This window comes from Cryptomeria japonica, chromosome 7 (genome assembly GCF_030272615.1).
Source record: "Cryptomeria japonica chromosome 7, Sugi_1.0, whole genome shotgun sequence".
Lineage (NCBI taxonomy): Eukaryota > Viridiplantae > Streptophyta > Pinopsida > Cupressales > Cupressaceae > Cryptomeria > Cryptomeria japonica.
In genome coordinates this window covers 190,158,924-190,176,580 of record NC_081411.1, presented here as the reverse complement: position 1 = coordinate 190,176,580, position 17,657 = coordinate 190,158,924, and positions in this window count along the sequence as shown.

Below are 17,657 nucleotides of genomic sequence, written 5' to 3'. Positions count from 1 at the left end.
TGCTTGGCTTGTTCATACTGGAAATATTCTTACTACTGATAGATTGGCTTCCCTAGGTATTGCTCCACTTTTTAATTGTGTTATGTGGAAAAGAAATGGAAACAAAGGATCATCTTCTCGTTAATTATAATTTTGCAAATACATGTTTGACTTTTCTCCTTAAGAAATTTCAATGGTCTACTACCCTTCATTGTAACTTGATTATTGTGTTTGAATCATGGCCTAAATTGTATCAAGAATCTTTCTTTGTGGTTCTTTAGGAATTTGTTCCTACCATTTTAATCTAGAACATTTGGTGGGAAAGGAATAGAAGGATTATAAAAAATAATATAGTAAGAATGAAGATGTCATTAGCAACATTGAAAACAAAATATCAAAATTGATTTCAGATCTTACCATTAGTTTAAAAGAAAAGATTCTTTCTTTACATCTTGAGATAGCTTTGTTATGTTGGTATGGAAAGACATCAAATTTCCATTTTAATGGAGCCTCATTAACAAGTCCACTAAGAAGGTGGACAAAAAAGTAATCAAATGGAAACCTCCATAGAGGGATTTCATTAAGTTAAATTTTGATGGTGTGGCTAAGGGTAATCCAAGGGTTTCTGGAGTAGGGTGTGTTGTAAGAGATTATAGAGGTAAAGTCCTTATTGCAAGGGCATCTAGAATCCTAGATGGGACTAACAATATACAAGAACCATTAGCTTTGTTGTTTTGTCTTAGATTAGCATACAAAGCTGGGGCTAAGAATCTTTTCATTGAATGTAATTCAATGAAAATTATCTCCGCACTTTCTAAATTAGAAACACAAGATTGGAAGGTAATGTATATCTGTCAGGACGCATGGATCTTGCTACCAAATCTTGATTATTTTCAAGTTACCCACTACTTTAGAGAAGCCAACAAGATTGCAAATATTATAGTAAATAGAGGGTGTCATTTGCTAGAAGAGGATGTTATATTCAAAGAATGTGATATCAAGAATGATGTAGAGTTAGAGGTGGTAGTACAAGATGATATTTCTTTTTAATTTCTCCCTTTGTTCCTCTGTTAGATGCCTTTCTCATATGGTCTCCCATGGTATATTTTTGTATTGTTGTGGTTAAGATCTTCTCCCCTGTTTGTTGGTCTTTTAGCTTGCTTCATATATCTATTTTAAGTTTTATATTGCACTTTTCCTATTATATTAATTTATTTATGCTTATTTGTTTTATCAAAAAAAAAAATTATAACAAGATTCATATTAAATGTTTTTATACTATTATTTTTTAAATGAAAACAATTTCTTAATATTTTGAAAGTTCTATGAATTTATTTGGTGTCAAAATTGTTTCTTACAAGACTAGTTATGCATGTCATGGAAATTTGTTGATTCTTATGTAATTATCTATTTGAATGACCAAGGTGAAACCTAAAGAAAAATAAATTTTATTTTGAAAAATAATATCCATTAAAATAGTTATACAAGACATGTCACACTTGCACTATAATGTGCACAAGTGTTATGTGAAATACAAAAACAGAAACTAAACAATAATAAGAATGACCTCTCCACTTCATAAGCAAGGAGGAAAAACTAAAAGAGTAAAGTTAAGGGACAAATTCACTATATGAACATATGAGAGAAGGGACAACACCCAATGATGATCAAGTACTGATCCATGTCTATGTTGTTTAATTATATCATACAAGGATAAGATTAGAGATTCCTCATCCTATAATAGACATCTAGAACAAACACTACAATTTTGACAACAAGCTCAAATCTAACACTAATAATGGAATGCCTATTAGACTAGATGCTAACAATGTTAAATAATGAGATGATTATTATGAGAGTACATCCACCACAAATTCACTTTGTATCCACCTTAGAAAACCTCAATGCAAGAACTAACCAAGACAAGACATTTTCCTTGTAGGAGATATAAACTATCCACCCAATGGAAGGACAATGGGTCACTTCCAAGTGACAAAAAAATTCCCAAGAAAAGGAGATGCCATTATTATTTATGGAAGGATATCATCCATTAAATAACAATACAAAAATACCCTTCAGGTCAAGGGAATCAACTTTCATATTTGATTTATTTTCAAGAAACAATTAGAAGAAACAGTTTAATGATGAAAGGAAAAAAATAAGAATTTTGAGGATAGTAGTCCTCAAATTAGATAACACCTAAACAAGACACAACAACCTATTTATTTAGTCCTAATTGAATGTTAAAGTCTCAGTGTAATGCTAGAGCCCTCTTCTAGTATTGTGCTCTTGAGAAGGAGTTGTACTTCATATGAAGCACTAGTGTCTTAATTAAAAGGTAATCCCAAGTAGGGATAGGCTCCTTGGTATATTTGATATGCCCCAAAATAAATGAATATGAATGTCAAAAATAATTGAACTTGGTCCAAACAACAAAAATGACACAAGGCCAAATAAATTTTTTTATTTCCTAGGTGCATAACACAATCTACACACAATGTAGAAGGTAGGGAGATGTATTAGGACTTTCCTAATACTCCTAAATTTTGGCTAAGGAAAATGACTTGAGTGAAAGAAAATACAATAATCTATCCCAAATTGCTTCGAATGATCCAACTCTCTAGGCAAAAGCATTCAAATAGTAAAAAAATATACTAAGTTCACAACACAATCCAAAACTCATTCAAGATGCATTAGATTCATTTAAAACCAAAAATAAATATTCCTACATTATTTTAGCTTAAAAATATGAAATACTGAAAGTAAAACATATCCTATTCATTCTTGGCTCACACATTGAGTCACATAAACTAAATATAGATCACTAATATATACAATTTCCATTTATAGTTCATCTCAAGTAGAGTTCCAATAAATCGTGTTACAACTACATTTCAATGGGACTAAAATATTATTAACATGCCTTTGGAGGATGTGAAAAATAAAAGGATTCACTTATTCTATAGTAGGAGATATCACAAAGTGCAATCACACACACAAAACACAAAGGTAGACAAATAGGTACTCGTTTAAGACACGATGACATATAAGACATCCAAGTATTCAATCAAAATTACTTGAACAAACAATATTAAAATAAACTACTACTCCAACATTCAAATGAATTAGCTCTAGGAGAGAAAATAGGTGGAGCTATTGCAATGGCCTCACATACCCACCAAGAAAAGTACCATAATACCTCTCATAAAAATGAGTTATGTTGTCAATGCAATAATGTCAAACTATTCAATGACCACAGAAGAGGTGACACAACAAAAATACTAGGAGTAGTTTAAAGACAAATTATCAACTCATGGATTCAAGACAATTCTAAATTGAGGCATGGAAAACAATGCATTAAAATATAAATTTATGGTAAATTTTACAATATCATTCCAATTGTTTTGTTCTTATATTTTATGATATACTATGTCTTTGGTAGATTTGAAAAATTCATATTTCATACCAAATGTTCAAATTTTCTCATTTTTTGAAAGAGAAAAATCCAAAAAGTAATCAAATCTATAATTAAAATAGATTTAACATTAGTGAAAAATTTAAATTCTCAATTTTTAAATTTAAAAAAAAAAAAAAAAAAAGACACTATTTGGTTCCAAAAGTTATCAACACCCATTCTAAGCTACAAAATTTGATTTTCAATGAATTCCCAAAATATTTGACATTATAATAGCATTTAGGGAAAATTTATAAAAAATTCTTGGAAAATTAAATATAAGCTATGAAAAACTACATAACCAAGGGTATTGGAAGGTTATAGCCTTGGAAAATATAAATTTTATGAAACTTGAATGTGCAAGTCAGAGTTCTGCTCTCCTAGAATTATATGTTTGAAGATGGTGGGGAGTTACTTGCAATATGAATAAAATTAAAAGATTTTTTTTAAGGAAGCATGTGCAATGAAGAAAATCAGGAAAAGATTTAGTTAAGTTGATTTTCAATCAGTGCAGTAAGAGAAATTCTGGTTTGGTTAGAACTTCTGGATAAATAAGAGATTCCAAGGATAAATTTATAGAAGGGTATGCTAAAAGCATTGGGAAAAAAATAATAATGAAGGTCAAGCCTTATATCTTTGGTGGGACTTTAAAAGAATTTTGACCCATTAAATTAATAATGTCATAATTGAAGGTGATTCAAAAAAAATTATCAATAATATTAGGTCAAATATTTTTCCATCGTGGAGAATAAGAAATTATATGGAAGATAGCAATCACATCATTGGGTTGCTACCAAAACAAAAGGCTACACATACTTTTAGGGAGAGAATAAAGTTGTGGATGCCTTTACTAATGAGGGTCTAAAATTCAAAGATTGGAAATATTAGAATAATGAGCTGGAGATCCCCTATCACATCAAAATTATTTTGTGTAATGATAGAAATGAAGAGTTTATTAGTTATACAAATGAAAGAAATGTTTAAAATTGTTCTTACTATTATTCTTGTGTGGAATTTCATTAGTTCTTTGGAGTTGATATATAAAAGGAAGGATGTTATGACTTGGAAAAGCTATGGTTATTTCAAATTCAAGGAACAAAGTTGGGATAGTGATAGTAAACTTGTAATTAAAGTCTATTTTCAAGAGATTTACAAAGATAATATAATTTTACAAGTACACATGAGAAGGATACCTTATAATTATTACCATTTATGGATAAAAAAGGAAGTTATAGAGTGAAGGAAAGTAGTTCATTATAAATTGATCCTCTCATGTGGTACGAGAAATGAATTCATTGTAAGTTAGTATTCCCCTGTGGTAGTGGAAAGCAATCCATTATCTTGGTTACGTTGAGTACTTTGTTTGTTGATGTGGAAGAATTGTAGTCATGGAGAGGCAAAGGTTGCATGGTGAGATTAGTTTTGGGGGGACTTATTACTAGGCTAAGCTAACAAATTTCCTTGGCTAAGCTAAACACAAGCTTATGAAGACCATATCTCAGTTTTCCTAGAAGCAGGCAAAGGATTGAAAAGGAACTAGAACATATTCAATAGAGAAGAGTTGTCACTACCATGGGGAGTTGTCAGCTACCAGCTATCATTTCAAAAAATATTTCTTATTAGAGGTGATATTAGCAATGGTCCTTGGATAACACTTCCCCTCTTGAGTCATTTAAGGCACCACAAACCTTTAAGTTACCCATTCTTCATTTTGTCTTTCATGGATAAATGCATTTTAGAGGGGGTTTACTCTTTGCTACACCAGGGTCTAAATTATGAAATTTACAAATAAAAATTGGAAAATACTCCTACTTTGAATCTTATTTCACCCCACAATTCTCCAATTGAGTAGGGTCGAAGCCGTCCACCATCATGCAACTCTAAAAAAAAATTACCTTTCAGGATGATGTGTTAGCCTCATCGCATGCTATTTCTTTGTGCAAAGCCCTACTTTTCTCTCTCAAGAAACATAAAAGGTAATATTGGTTGTGAAACATATCCTCTTGTCATTGACATTGGCCTTAAAGTTACCCCAAGAGGGGAAAAAATCCTATTAGTAACCAAGGAAGCATACACCCTAAGTCTATTAGTGGCAAACAAAAAAAAGCAAGTCCCAAAATAGATTCCTTGTTGTTTTCCCCTCCCCTGGTATTTATATTTTCAATAGTGAATTGGCTAAGGATGTTATAACTACTTCCTCTAGGGAGTGTATGTTTGGTAGGCATGATAAAATAACTATTGCTACTAAGACTACTAAGGCCATAGAGAGAAAACCCCTAATTACCAAACTAAGGAGCAATTGAATGATTCAACTTTTAATGGGACTGGTTTTGAGATAGTGAAGAGACCCAGGAAGAACCGCTTAATTTGATTCCAAATGACTCACTATCCCCTTCCCCTAGAATAGATTCAATTCAATGTAGCACTTGAACAAATAAATAACTTATAGGATTATAGGGATGAGGAAGAACAAGATGTTGGTAGAGGCATCACTAAACTCCAAAATTGATAGGTGATGGTAGTGGAAATTGGAGATCTTAATATTAGGGTCGAGAGTGTAGAAATCACTCAAAATTGCTTGGGTTGTGAGAGAAATAGGGAGTGGATCAAGAATTTTGACATAGGCATTGAGAACATGATTAAAATTAACAAAATCTTGATGTAGAAGAGTGTGATGGAGGTTGTGATAATGGTGAAGAAAATTGAGTAAAAGAAGAACTGGAAAGCTCTTGTGAAGACCGAGGATGGATGGTCTCAGGGAAAGATGAGCAACACCTCATTCTCATGGGAGGAGCAACTGGATGACATGTTGGATGGATTGGGCTATATCTCTTAATGCACCCTATTATTTCTTTTTGTTGTGTTTGATCTTAGCTATTTTTAGTTTGTTATTTCAAGACTGCTATGTGTATGTTTATATTTATGTTTATGTAAACTCTACATAAACTCTTTAATGCTCTTGGTGGGCTTGATCTCCAGTTTTATTTTGATAGATAATTTTTGAATTGGATGTCTAATGGGTTGGGGCCCTTCCCCACTTAATAAAAAAACAATATTGTGTGTGTGTGTGTGATGTTTCTACAAATCAAGATAAGATAGAGAAATTAGTTACCCTTTTAGAATATTTATTTAAAAAGCACTAACATCACTTTTGAAGCATGCTTATACAATTCTTACTCTCGTTTCATTAATCCTCTTTGACAAACACATTCATTGGTTGAGGACAAACTCATTCCTTTTTATTATTTAAACTACCAAAACAATGAATAATTTTACGAAAGAATAACTTTTCAATTAAATAATATGTTTTAGCTTACTAAATTAAATAACATCATGCCACCTAAATTTCAACTAGTTCTTATTAAATATGTTATTGTTTATAATTAAAAATTATAAAATTATTTAATATAATTAATAATAATTATTAGTTTAAAACTGAGCTAGGAATACAAAGATTAAATAATAGAATTGTAATTTTCTGTTTTCTCCTAAAAGTAAGACATCGCCCTCATATGTATACTTAATACGTGTCTCCAAGTCGACAAAAGACACATAGGAAATTAGTTCGCGATTGGAATCTTAATGGAAGCACTTTGTGTAGGTTTCACTTAAAAAGCATTGACATTTCCTCTAATGCATGCTTACGTAATCCTAATCTTTTCCTTAATTCCCTTTTGTAGACGCATTCATTGGTCAATAAGTTACCCATTCCTTTCAAATTCTAAAAGTTGAAACCATTCACTTTAAACGTAGTTTATTATATTGTTTTTATGGGATGGTTAATTTGTGGTGTTAGTGGTTTATATTACAAATATCAAAATCTTCATCTAAATATTATTAAGATCTGTTGTATGAACTCAATTCCTAACTCCAAACCAAAAAAACATTTGAAAAAAATGTAGTCCATTATATTCGGATGAAGAAAAAATTATGTGGAACTTCAAAAAATAACCTGGATTTTCCTTCTATTCCTACACATCAATCCATTTCAATATTTACAATATAACCACATAAATACAAACCCAACTGGAAGGTAATAAAATTCCAAATCACAACAATGTACATTAAAATACAGGACATCTGTGGGGGGCTTTGTGATTATGCATATTCAAGTCCTTCCATCAGGAGAATTCCCATGGCCAATTCCTGGACTATGTCCCATGGGATGAACGCTACTACCACTTTTGCCTTCCTTTTCACTGGTCTCCTCAATTTTAGCAGGAGGAAAAGCTTTATGATCTTCCATGGATACCTTGTGAAGAGTAGTCTCATTGCTGACACCATTAAGATCAATCTGGGTCTTCATAGAGCGCAGTCTCCTAGGTGCTTCAACAAAGGATAAGGAAAACAGAAGCACCAGAATAATTATAGCATGGGCCTTCATAATGAAGTGTGTGTATTGATCAGCTATGGATGCCCAAGAGACTAGATGTATTTTGCTAAGAAAAGAAAGAAATCTCTGAGAAGCAGAAAACAAGAGGAGACACTGGAAATGCTATGAAAGAGTGGGAGGTGAACTACAGAGGAAAACTAAATGTGAAGAGTTGTAGGTGAGAAGTATGACATGGATGACCTATTTAAGAATGTTGAGTGGACATTATTAACTGACATATTCCTTATAATTAGTGGACAACCACAAAAAAGTTAAACTGAATAATATAGTGGACACTTGACAGTAGAAAAATGACAGTCCAGCTCACTTTCAGATTAACTCAAATATATACACATCTTTCTATTTTTATATGTAGTTTAGAATATACAGATTTCATTTTTGTTTCTAAAATATTTGAAGACATAATAATTTTATTTTCAGTGTGCATTGTCAGTATGTTAGTGATTAATTTGTAAATTCGGTGTAATTAAATTTTTTTTATTGCAAGTGATCAGGATTGTTGTGTATGGGATTCGGACACAGTTTAAAGGGATTTTGTGTATGCTGATTACATTGTTTCTTTAGATTTTTGATCTTGTAAGGGTGGTTTTTTTTTAGAGTTCTAACTTTGGGATATTTTTTCTATAATCTGTGTTATTTCTTTTGTTAATTAATTTTTTTCTTGGTTCATCTTAATATGAAAGAAAAAATTATTGATAATAATTCCATTATAAACAATTTTCAAGATGACAAAGATTTATAACTTGTCTATGGAGTTTTCTCCCTCTTATAATGACTGTTCATCTCCATTTCATTTGATTTTTCAGAATGTTTTTGAAATTGATATGTAAGAACTCAATTTAGAATGACAGATTTACTTTGTCACCAATTTCTATTTTTTATATATTTTTAACTTTTATATGGAAAAAATTACATTCTCAATAAATTAAAAATAGATTATCCACAAACATTCTGACATTCCTCCAAATTTTAAAAACCTAAATTACTATTATTTATGTTTACAGTACAATCAGATTCACACTAAACTGTATAATTTTTTTTTCAAAAACCTAAATTACTATTATTTATGTTTACAGTACAATCAGATTCACACTAAACTGTATAAAAATTCAAATATCGCAACCAAATTTAAGAATTAAATATGTTTGAATCCTTATCTGTTAATGGGACAAACTCATTACCAGATACAGGCAAGGTTCGCCACCAATACGTTGAGCTGGTTTAAAAAATATTGATTATGTGGTCTAACCAAGGAATTCTCTCGGTATTGACTCAAGCACACTTATTCTCTCTATTTATGTTTGTATTTTAAGTCAAAGGTGTGGAGAGAAATTGATTTAATTGTTTAGATCGAGACTTGTTGGACCTCCTTATTTTATTGGAGGATTAAAAGGGTATAAAATAATAACGTTGCACACTCTCTTTAAGGTCGTTGTCTCCTTAGCTTATACCGGAGTTTTTAAAGTGTCGAATAGAAAAAGTTATTTGACCGAAAGCCATAGAAAGAGTATGGTATTAAATCAATTTCCAAAAATATAGTTTTGGTCTTCAAATTATTTAATTAATTATTTCTTAGCCTACTTGAGTCTTAAGTGTTTTCCTTCATCATACTCTTAGCTTTCCTAATAATTTAGTTTTTAGAGAACTTTTTGAAACTCTATTCCCCATTCCCTAGAACCTTATGTTGTCTTTAGCATTAGAAATTACAGAAAGGATTAGCTTAAGTAATGCTTAAGTAATGTTTGGATCTTCAAAATTTAGATAGATGTTTACTTCATAAGAAAATAGAGTCATAATCATGCATAAAAGAAGAGTATATATTTATGAAGAATAGCAAAACTAAATATCTAGATGCATACAAATGAACTATAGCACTTCATTAAAATAGACTTACCTAATAATTTTATCTCAAAGCAACATCTAGTTCGATGTAATATAAGTATGATGCTTTAAAAAATAATTACAATTAATTGGAAGTTACATCTACCTTCAATTTTATTTATATGAGAAAATATTGCATGGGAGGACCAATAACTAGGTTGCAGCATACCTCCAAACAAATATAGTGTACCATGGAGACATAAAATTACATATATTATTTTCATTATATAACCTTTCTATGAGCTACAAATTATATTTTGTTTGAGTATAAGCCATAGTTTCGTGATATAAAGACATACAATTTAAGTAAGAAGAAACATCAGCCTTATATTTTTAATCAATTGTATTGTGATTGAAAGGAGAATGGTCAACTTTCAATGAAATTATTTCAAATCAAGTATTTATTTCTCTTGAAACATATATCTATTTGAAAATATTATTAACCTTCTTGCCTACTGATCTACACATAGGTATATTTTTTGAAAATGGATATATGTTTCATAATGACCATAAGTATAATTTATTGAAAATGGATATATGTTTCATAGTGATCATAAAATAAAACATATTACACACAATTGACCCTTGGACATAGGTTTCACAACACAAATTTAAGCTTTGGACATCAAGTAAAATGCCATGGTAGTAGGAAGAGTAGAAGCTAATGTTTATAATATACATGCAAGTAAAATGATATATATTGTAGATGATAGTATTTGTTTGTCAAACATGTCAAATATATAATTTTTATAATGTCAAATATATTTTAATTTATTTAATTAATTATTTAAAAAAGAAATTATTATATTCTTGAAATGATATATTACCAATTTTTAATAACTTTTGATTTTGAAATGTTTATAGAAAATACTTATGTCTAAGAAATCTAGATACTTCTCTCTACACAAAAAAAATCAAATTTATGTTTCAATTATTTAAAATCAAATTTGTAGGCTATACAAGGGGTTTTAAAACTCCTCAATCCTAGTAGAATATGAATTTAAAAAATATTCCAATAGATTTTTCACAAAAGAATTTCAAGAAATAATTTTACTTATTACTTATTGATGTTCTAACACATACATATTTTGGTCCTCCATGTACTTTTAAATAAGGTCACCTTTGTATATCATTGTGTTAGGTTAGCCAAGCAGATCACCCCATAATTGTGATAATCACTTGACTTTGAGATGTACAAATTACACTTGTAGGGAGAAGGGAGAATAGAGGAGCATAGCAAATGTATAATAATAATTAATAACTTTAACAACGAAGTAATGTAACAAAAGTTTCATTTAATTTCACTAGAAATATAATTATGTATCAAATTTAGTTAATCTAAGGACAACAAATTTTACTACCATTTTTCAAGATGTTTTTGAATAACAAATTAGTTTTGATGTTTGACTTTTTGAGTGACCTAGAATTGGTTTTTGATTGACTAAAGAGCATCTATTTCATAAGTGATGCAATGAAAATTGGCCATGATAAAGAACATAAACTGGAAGCCAACTAAATCTCCACAAGGAAGTACAAGTAAACGTTGATTACAAAAAAGGATAAATAGTTAACTCTAAAAATTCATGGTTTCTCAAGGTATTACTAATGTAGTATATATATGTTTTCTTATAGAAGTAGTTTCATTAACTAGTATAGATATCTTAAATACATCTATCTAAAGAAATTTTTGATAGATGTCAATTGAAACTATTTTATTTACTTTTAAATTATTTAATTTCATTTAAAATTATATCTACTACATACAAAAATATTTAAATTATATTGTATCTACATTATTTTACTTTCTTATACAATTTTTTTATTGGATAATTGACATATAGTTTTTTATATTTAAATTTTAAATTTCTTATCATTGTTCAAAAAAATTATTAAACATAAAAAGTTATAAAAAATATATTTTTTAAAAGAATATTGTAATTATGAAATGGTGGATTTATATTTAATCTATCTAAGACTTATAATTTTGATGAGAGTAATTTTTTTTATATGGTGTTTATTTTGAGAATGTTAAGTTTATAATTAATATTAATATTTTGACATGTGAATGGTTGTCAAATTTCAAATAAAAGATAAAATTTAATATTAACACTTTCACACCATTTCACTCCACCCCCTCCTATCATTGTAGAATTCCTATCGACATTAACTAAAGAAATTGTGTATTTTATTGTACATTAGTTGTGTATAAAGGAAATAACAAAAATTAGTCTAAAAAAACTACTAGTAAGTATCAAGTTGTTCAAAATAAAAGAAAAGTGATGGACAACAATAAGAAACATTTTTAATTATTTTATGTCTTTTTTTTTCCTTTAAGAAAATAGGGAAAATGAACCATACATGGGATGCTTATTATATAAAGTTGTTCACATTCTTTTCTCTCATTGGATTATTGAGGAAATCAATTAAACATTATAGATACTATGCATTATTTCTTAGTAGTGTAATATGGAGGAGATAGCACTAGACTAGCAATCTAGGAGTAGTAGTGACCACATCACTAACAAAGTGTAGCCCCAATTTGGGAGTGATTAGATGTTGTACTCCTTCTGAGATTACAATCTTTACCTTCAAGTACACATTCTTGTAACCCTTACTCGCCAATACGATGAGAGGTAAAACTCATTTATCTATCCACTAAGATGATTGTGAAATAAACACCTATGCAAATGTAAAAGTTGAATATTAAAGGATTGATAGTGCGTAAAAGTTGAATATTAAAGGATTGATATTGATAGTGTGTAAAAGTTGAATATTAAAGGATTGATAGTGTGTAAAAGTTAAATATTAAAGGATTGATAGTGCGTAAATATATTTAATATCTTATTGATAAATGATAAGAATTGTTAAACTTATACAACAATTTTACAATTTTACAAACTATTTAATTTTATACAATCGTATAAATATTTTACCATCAAATTCTTTAAATCTTGAAAATGGGGATAAAATCTTGATAGTAAACCCTAATAAGGTTTACATTGATTTATATATTTTTTATCCTTTTTTAGCTCAACTATGAGATCTATTTTGCACTAGCATGTATTACATAAAAATTCTTAGCAAAATCTCTCCACCCAGTAGAATGAAATTCTAAATTTAGAGATACTATGCCACATATGAGTTGTTTTTTGACAAAACAAGATCATAATAAATGTCTTCGTAGTAAGATATTAGACACTAAAAGTAAATGACTTTGTTAATCTTAAGTATGAAAGTATGATTAGGACCCAATATGAAACTCATTAGATAAAATACAATATTCACACCCATAAAGAAATCTTTCACTATGGACTATGGTTTTTATTATGGTAAGTACAGAGGGCCCTTGAACCTTGTACATAGTAGAGGAACAAGCTTCAAGCACAACTAGACACCAACAAACAATAAGAGGAACTACAAAAGACTCATTATGTACTATGCTAAATGAAGTGATATAATTTAAATAGTTTTTAGGTCTAGATTTTGATAGTGGCAATTTTCTTATTTTGTTGACCTTTGCCATCTTATCTTGGTTCTAAGTGCCTAGCAATTTATCAGAGAATTGTTGGAATTCTATCAAGATGATCTCAACTTTCTACAAAGAGGAAGTTTTAGCATATGTGCTAAGGTTACCATACAAATGCAAATATGTTTACTTAGTAGAATAAACTAGAATCAAAATGTAATATACTAGATTTAGTGTATTTTACAATTAAAATTTGTCATTATGCAAACTGATAAACTAGTGAGTGATTTTATAAGATAATTACTTTGTTGATTAGAAAATATATTTCAATTTCTTTAGCTGCAAACTATTTTTAGAAAAAAAAGTTATTAAACAATAAAAAATAATCAAATTATTACTTAAACATAATAAATAATTTAGAGTTATTGTTTTATAAACTAGATAGGTCAAATCTAAGTACAATAATCAACAATCAGAAAATAATAGAGGTATAAAAATATTTTCTAGAAATAGAATGAATAAGAATTTTTTCTCATATATAATAAGATGTTTCTCCAAATCGAGATAAAACATCTAGAAATTAGTTAACATTTTAGAATCTTCCCTTAAAAAGTACTAACATCACTTTTTAAGCATGCTTAGAAGCAACAAATCCTCCAACATTTGAAGCAATATTTTATCATATGAACTAACAAAATAATGACTGATTTTATGAAAGAAAACCTTTCAATAAAATTTATTTTAGTTTGCTAAATTAAGTAACATCATGCCACCTAAATTTCAACTTAGAATTCTTATTAAATATGGTACTGCTTATCATATAAATATATAAAATTTTAAATTATTGAAATGTAACAAATTACTATATATAATTAATAATTATGTTATAAACTAAATAGTTGTTACACTAACAAAACAAAGCTATAAAAAGCTGTGCCAGAAACAAAAAGAATTGAATAACAGACTTTCAGTGATATGTTTTATATTAAAAAATGAGACATCGCACTGATATGAATTCATAATACGTGTTTCGAAGTCCACAAAAGCCATGTACGGAATTACTTAGCAATATTAAGAGAAGCACTTCGTGTTTTCTTCAATTAAAAAGCATTGACGTCTCTTTTAACGCATCCCTTTGGCAGATGCATTCATTGGTGAAGAAGCCATGCTTTTCTTCTAAATTCAAACAGACATTTTTTAAATTAGAATTAAAATTATTTTTTATATATTATAGTGTGATGGTTAAATTGTAGTATTAGTTCTTTTTATTATTAATGTTTAAATTCTTACTGTTATTGAAAGTTTCAAGTAAGAAAAAATACAAACTCAGATTTAAACATTCACAAAAAAAACAGAGAGAAAAATCAGTTTTATTAATTGATTTACCTTTAAAGACTACAAATTCTGTTTTACTATTGTTGCAGCAGCTTACAAAATTATATTCTTATTGCATAGTCCACAAGTTTTATAAAGTCTGCAAAATATGAAGAGACAAGAGGGAGAAATGAAGAGATCAGAAGAAGAGAAACTATTCAATGTTATTGCTAAATGTTAAATATTCATATTCATGTTGAAGATGAGATCCCAGTTTCTAACCAAAGCATTTATCCAGAAAAATCTGTTTCTCCAACCAAAATAATTTACCCAATAAAAATATAACTCATTATATTCAGAAAAACAATAGTAGAAAATAATTCAAATATTGTGAACAGGAAAGAAGCTGCTATTCATGTTTGTATAGCCAGTCTTAAATCACACACTAAGCAATATATTAAACATAGAAAATAGTCTAGAAATCAAAAGTTAATGCATGTGATTTCCGTATGACCTAGATATCTCTACTACTCTCACAATTCAATCCATTTTATATTTACAATATAACTACATAAATACAAACCCAACTGGAAGGCAATAAATTAGCGAACCACAACAGGGTGCATGAAAATGCAGGACAAATGTGGAGGGCTTTGTTATTAAGCATATTCAAGTCCTTCCATCAGGAGAATTGCCATGGCCAATTCCAGGACTGTGTCCCATTGGATGAATGCTACTACCACTTTCACCCTCCTTTTCACTCATCTCCTCAAGTTTAGCAGGAGGAAAAGCTTCACGAAGTCCACCTGCCGCTCCAAGGGCTTCACTTTTCTGTTCCATAGAACTCTTTTGAAGAGTAGTCTCAGTGCTCACACCATTAAGATCGAGCTGGGTCTTCAGAGAGGAAAAACTCCGAGCTGCTTCACCAAGAGATAAGGAGAACAGAAACAAGAGAATAATGAAAACGTAGAGCTTCATAGTGAACTGTGAGTAATGATCAGCAATTAGTGGCTTAGAGACAAGGTCTATATTGCTAACAAGAGAAACAAATCTCTGAGAACTATTGAATATTCGCTGCTGGAAGGAAAAACCAACAGGAGACACTGGGAAGGCTATAAGAGAGTAGCCAAGGGAAGACTCTAATGAACTCCTTTAAAGACAAAATAAATGTGAAGAGTTGTATTTGAGAAGTATGACATTGAACAGCTATTTAAGAACACAAAGGAGGAATTAACAACTGACATGTTTCTTGAATTCTAGTGGATACCTTCAAAACTCAAAAAAGTTAAACTGAATAAAATAATGGACACTTGACAGTAAAAAAGTAACTGTCCAACTCACTTTCAGATTAAAACATATTTGAGAAGTATGACATTGAACAACTATTTAAGAACACAAAGGAGGAATTAACAATTGACATATTCCTTAAATTACTCACTTTCAAATTAAGACATATTTGAGAAGTATGACATGGAACAGCTATTTAAGAACACAAAGGAGGAATTAACAACTGACATATTCCTTGAATTCTAGTGGATACCCTCAAAAAAGTTAAACTGAATAAAATAATGGACACTTGACAGTAGAAAATTGACTGTCCAACTCACTTTCAGATTAATACATATTTGAGAAGTATGACATTGAACAGCTATTTAAGAACACAAAGAAAGAATTAACAACTGACATATTCCTTAAATTACTCACTTTCAGATTAACACATGTTTGAGAAGTATGACATTGAACAGCTATTTAAGAACACAAATGAGGAATTAACAATTGACATATTCCTTAAATTACTCACTTTCAGATTAACATATATTTGAGAAGTATGAAATTGAACAGCTATTTAAGAACATAAAGGACGAATGAATTAACAACTGACATATTTCTTAAATTCTAGTGGATACCCTGAATAAAATATGGACACTTGACAGTAGAAAACTGACTGTCCAACTCACTTTCAGATTAACACATATTTGAGAATTACACAAAAGAAGAATTAACAACAACTGATATATTCCTCAAATTCTAGTGGATACCCTAAAAAAAAAGTTAAACTGAATAAAATAATAGACACTTACAGTAGAAAACTGACTGTCCAGCTCACTTTTACATTAACATATATACACACATCTTTGAATTATTATATGGAGTTTATAATATACATATTTCATTTCTGCTAATATATGAAGACATAATAATTTTACTTTCACTGTTCATGGTCAGTATGTTTATGTCAGATTGTATATTTTCAGTAATTTAGATTTACAGGATTTTTAGAATTTGATATGATAGAAGTCCTTTTAAAACTAACAGACTAACTTTCTAATCCTTTGCTATTTTAATTTATTCTTTATCTTTATATTCATAAAAATTAACATTCTATGTGAAAGATAACCCTCACAATTAATTAAAAATAAATTAACAACATATGAAATTGTAAATTACTGTTATTTACTCTTCCACAACAGTCAGACTCACACTAAACTGCATATAAATTCAAATACTTTGTTAAATCGACAATTATATGTAAACCAAATGTTGACAATTGAATATCCTTGAATCCTTATCTGTTAAAGGAACAATCTCATTACTAAGTATTAATAACTGTTTAGTGGCTTTACAATAAAAAAATTCAAGAATTGCCGACTGGCTTACATGAAAGATGCTATGGAGGCAACAAGTTCGCCGCCAATATGTTGGGTTGGTTTAATTAATATTCCATTAAGTGGTCGACCCAAAAATTTTCTTGGTTCTGATAAAGAAAAACTTAATCGTACGTATTCTCTCTATTTATGTTTGTATTTTAAGCCACACGTTTGGAGAGAATTTGATTTAATTAATTAGATCCAGACATATTGGGCCTTCTTATTTTATTGGAGGATTAAAAGGAAATAAAATAGTATTTCCTTCATAGCATTTCATTTTCTCATTTTTCTTGAGTCCAATCTCTGTCCGTGAAAATAAAAGTGTTCCCCACTTGCAAATAGTTGATAACGAAGAGTCTCTGTGGCTTTGTATTTCTAGTGTGTTTCATGTTTCTCCAAAGTTGAACCGCCGAGTTAAGGAACTGAAAAATGAAGCCAATGTGAACCTTGTGCTTGCTGAGGAGTCAAAACGCATTATACCTTCTAAGTTAAAGGTTATGTACAGCCTTGTGAAGAATTCCA